This window comes from Hirundo rustica, chromosome 6, assembly GCF_015227805.2.
Source record: "Hirundo rustica isolate bHirRus1 chromosome 6, bHirRus1.pri.v3, whole genome shotgun sequence".
Classification (NCBI taxonomy): domain Eukaryota; kingdom Metazoa; phylum Chordata; class Aves; order Passeriformes; family Hirundinidae; genus Hirundo; species Hirundo rustica.
In genome coordinates, this window is record NC_053455.1 from 35719548 (window position 1) to 35724511 (window position 4964).

Consider the following 4964-nt stretch of genomic DNA (forward strand, 5'->3'; position numbering starts at 1 on the left):
CCACCTCTGATGGTCAGCCACTACTGGCCTTTTTCCAAAGCCTGCAATATGTGGCAAAGAGTTGATAACACTGGCAAGACAGCTGCTCCAAAGTCTGCCTTTCTGGTTAAAGTAGGAATGCTGCAGAAACCAGAGATCAGTGTGACTGTGGAGCCTGGATATACAGGTTAAAAATAGCTGATGCATCAAATGGGTCAGTCATGTAAGACTTTTATCGTGAAGGGTTGAAACTTTTAACAACTCTCGAAGCATATATTTTTGGAAATTAACAATTTGGAAGCTTGACCCAAATGATCTAAGTCCCAACTGCAGAGGTGGAATATATACAGAAACTATCTAGTGACTAATGAACCGGGAATGCTCATAAGTTGTTTTCTTCATTTAAAAATGATTACATGATTACAGCTTTTGAATCAAAATGCCCTTAGGTTTTTAATGGAGTGTCAGATGCTATATACACTACACATTCTATATAGGAAGTGTAGGTCTCAAAAATATTTGAAAATGAATGGTAACAAAAAATTAACTTAGGGACACGGTAAATATAATAAAATATAATGAATGAATAATGAAATGAATAATGAATAATTAAATGGTAATTTCAACATGACATGTTTCATGAGAGTGTTCTATATTCTTGGCTATCTTTACTGTTTTCAATGTCTTGATAGAATTCATATATCATATAAAACCTGTACTCTGACAAGTTTTATTTTACTTCCTTTTCTATTAAAAAAATAAAAAAAAATCAGTGATTTTCAGAAGATGTAGCTTGTAGATACAAGAATACTAATTTCCAATTTCTGCATTTTGAAAATTTGCTATGAAATAACGGATGCCTAAAAATGGAAAAATTGTTTGTAGTTCTTAATAATATTAATAATTCTTGTTATATATTCATGAAGATTAAAGAAGTAAGGACAACAGTAATAATATTATTTTGTTTTTCTAGGAGAAATAATATTTTGATGAAGGAATAGAAGGAAAATAAAGGTAAGAAAATAGGTCAATACAGCTATAAATCTCTATTTTTTTTGACCACAATTTCTGACCACCTTAAAAAATCATTAAAGTATATCCTTATTTTAGCATAAATGTGAAACTTATATTGTCTTAGGTGAAATTTAAGCAGAAATGTAGGTCCTTTATTAGATATGACTGTAATAACTCACTGGCAAAACAAAACAAGTGTTTGATCAGGACAAATCAATGACAGTTTATGAGGGCAGGAGTTACTGGTGCATCAGTCGATGTGTCAGCCATGACTAAAAATTTGTATTTGTTGTAATGTGTTCTCTAAGACTAGTTTGTTTTAGGATTATAAGCTCAGTTAAATTTTCATAATGAGAAGCAAAACTACTTGATCTCACAAATCAAGGTTCTCAAAGACTATTTGGTCAAATCTAAGCCGGCAAGAAATCCTGTTAAACTGTTGAAGCAAAATCCTAAATTATGCCTGTGTGGCCTCTTTTTCACACTATTTAGAAATGCATTAAATGACTCATTAGGTAGCACAGTGGCAGTTCTACCCTACTTCTTGCAAAAGAAAAACATTATAAACTTAAGAGGATTATATTATCATTAGGACTCTTGAATTAATAAGCTTAGGAGGGACCTGAATTACAATAGCAGAAGATGAGTTACAGTAGAATATTTTACATGGTACCTTGAGTCTAGTTTGGAAGCTCTCCCTGCAGCCAGTTCGGATGATGTTGTTCCAAAGACTCACTTTTGTCACTAAAGCTAATTAGGAAAGGCTCTATTTAGACAAATTTAATACTGTTACTAATGAACAAAGATCAAACTATCTGGCAGCTGCTGCTAAAGAATATCTTATTCAGACAGCATTTATACTCCCCTTAAATTCTTCTGCTATCCAGTGCTGTGCGAGAGCGTATTTTCCCAAAAGTAACTATTTATAGTGACAGTTAATACTAGGGCAAGAAAACAGGACTCAAAACAGCCATGAGCTTTGCAGCAGCTGTAGAATGGCACTCAGTTACACCTGGAGCTCTGCAGGTTGTATTAAAGACTTTACAAAATTCCTTCCTGATGGATGAAAGAAAGCTCAGAATGGATATACATCCAGCCTGCATGGATGAATGGGGAAGGGATTTGGGGATAAACAGATGTTCTGTCTTACGTGGGATTTTACGTTTGATCCTTCTAGGGCAATGGACAGGAAATACTGTCTTGTCAGACAAGCAGTTTCCCACCATAGGCAAAAGATACGGAAACAACAGCCTGAATTTCTTATTTTAACTTGAGCAGAAGAGTCTCAGGAGTTGCAATGTTATTTAGATTAATTTAAAACAGCTTACCTGAAAAAAAATAATGGAGATATCACTTCTCACTTGCAGTATTTTGAAAATTGCAAAATACCATTCCTGGACATCTAAACAGAAGATAAAACATCTTGGAGTTCTTTAACACATCAGCATAAACATGTTTTCTTTCACAAAAAATGTGATAGAGACAAGGAATTTTTTAGTGCTTAATAATTTTTCTCTTGTGTATTAGGATAAAGAAATACTTTAGAAACATTTCAGGGAGTATAAATAGGAGCTGAAGTGTTACCATTTTAATACAAAATGAATTATTGAGACTTCATCCATGATTTAATGGTCACATCAGATCACATTACAGGAGAAGTCTTTGCTTTGTAAGGAATTATTGCATATAATATGTGAATTAAATAAACATACAGTATTTTAGATACATCTTTATACTTGGATTTCTAGATATCAATGCATGTTATGCATGTATTGTATATCTCAAAATTATAGATGGATGAACTCAGGGCAGGGGGACAGAAGGCAATATTTTGAAAAATAGTGGTGAAGTGTGTTTTTCTATAGTATAGTTCAATAGTAACTCTCCTAAACAAAAATATATTTTCTCTTTAGGTTTAGGTGTATATTAAAAGTAGAATTTCAAAAACTGTCTACTTAACTCAAGACCCCGTATTTATTTTTTATGCACAATTAACTGAAGAGCTTGTGTATTATTGAATTGCAATGAGACTTTTTTATTCCATGTAACTTTTCATAAGTAAATTACATTTCAAAAATGCATTAAGGCTTTTGGAAATTTTAACCATAGGTATGGTATTTTGAAAATATCACCCAAAACTATTTTTTTCAGTAGTCCCAGTTCCAATGATGGAAGTTAACTATCAGGTATTTTCATTCTCAGTTAAAGGTTCCTAACTTCATATGAAAAGTGGATGCAGGTTATTCTTAGTGTTTTATAGGGTAGCTATACTCAGTCTTCTCTTTGTTCATAGGATCAACAATTTTAAGATTTTTACCACTTTGCACACAATAAACTCAAACCACGGCAGCCAACTTAATAAATCCTGTTAACACCTCCTCTAAAAATCATCTTTAGCCATGCTTAGAATAGTAAAGAACTAAATAGTATAGTTAGTATAATCATTAGAACCAAAGCATCCAAACCCCTTAATTTTTCATGTTTGTCTAGATTGTAATGAACAAAGATGGAATTAGGTTGGTTGTCACAGCAGACACAACATAGCAGCAGCCCAATTTTAAAGGGAAAAAGAAAAAAAAAAAAAATAGCCTGTCCATCTTATTACTTAGATTTATCAACTTTTCATTCAATGAACACAGATCCTGATGTATTGGGACTGAACTGTGTGAGTTAAACAGTTATTCCTTGTGTTGTAAAAGAAATACATGCATATCAGCATCATTAGGCAAGAAATTTTGTCTCAAGACTGTGAATCATTCAGTGTTTTGTTGCTTGACCTCCCTTTTCTGCCTGTTTGCATATCTGAAACTGTGTGTTGATCTTGAGGTTATTTCAGCTGAAGTGAGCTTACTGGGCTCCCTGTTGAACGAGGCTGTTAGGCAAGACGGTTGCATGACATTTGGTTTAATTTGTTGACACTAAAAATCTCTGAGTTCAGCTCTGATGGAAGACAGATCATGTAGTGCCCCTGTGAAGGATGTGGAGCATTCTTCATGTAGAGCCTTCAGACCAGAGAACAGTGTTTTAATACTAGATTAACAAGAAGTTATAGTATTTTGGTAGTACTTGTTTTAATGGATATCCAAATTTTACCTTGTAGTTTAACACTTTTTACACACCCTACAAGCAGCTGAAAAAAAAAATATTTTAAGGTTTTATTTCATTATTCAAAACACAGATTGCAGTAAACTGCACATCTGAATAAAAGTACATATCACGCCTGTCTGGCCAAAAGGCACCTAAACAATCTTTGGATTTATTTTTGCATGGCTAGCAGTTACAGAAAAAATAAGGAAATTAGAGCAGTACTTACTAGACAATGAATACCATATTTCTGTCAGCATCTTATTATGTAGAAAAGATTAAATAAAGCTTAATGTATCTGATTTTTGGTCATTAATAGGGATTCCTAACAATCATCCTCTGTTTTCAATTCAAGAATTAATTCCTCAATCTCTGTTAAAAGTTTAATTTTCCACAAAAATTACAAGATGCTGCTATTTTTGGTATGCTACTTATATATCAGTTTCATGAAAATGAAGAAATGCTTGCCAGATAAAAATCCCTGCTACTACCTGTTCTCCAAGTACTCAATCCCCTGTGCTGGAAGACAGAGACAGGAGGCCGAATGAAGCCCCCAGAACCTAAGAGGAAATGCTCAGAACCTGCTGTACCACACAGATATACACAAGTCTGTGGGGCAAGATGGAACCCACCCAAGGGTACCAAAAGAGGTGGCAGAAGTGCTCCCTGAGGCACCCTCCATCCTCCACCTGCAGCCCTGCATAGCTGGGGAAGTCACAGTTGACTGCAAGTTATCACACGTGATGGGACCCACAAAAAAGGCTGGAAGGAGGATACAGAGAACTACAGGCCTGTCAGTGCCAGGGAAGGTCACGAAACAGATCATCTTGGGCACCAACATGCTGCATGTGTAGGACAACCAGGGAATCAGGTCCAGCCAACATGGC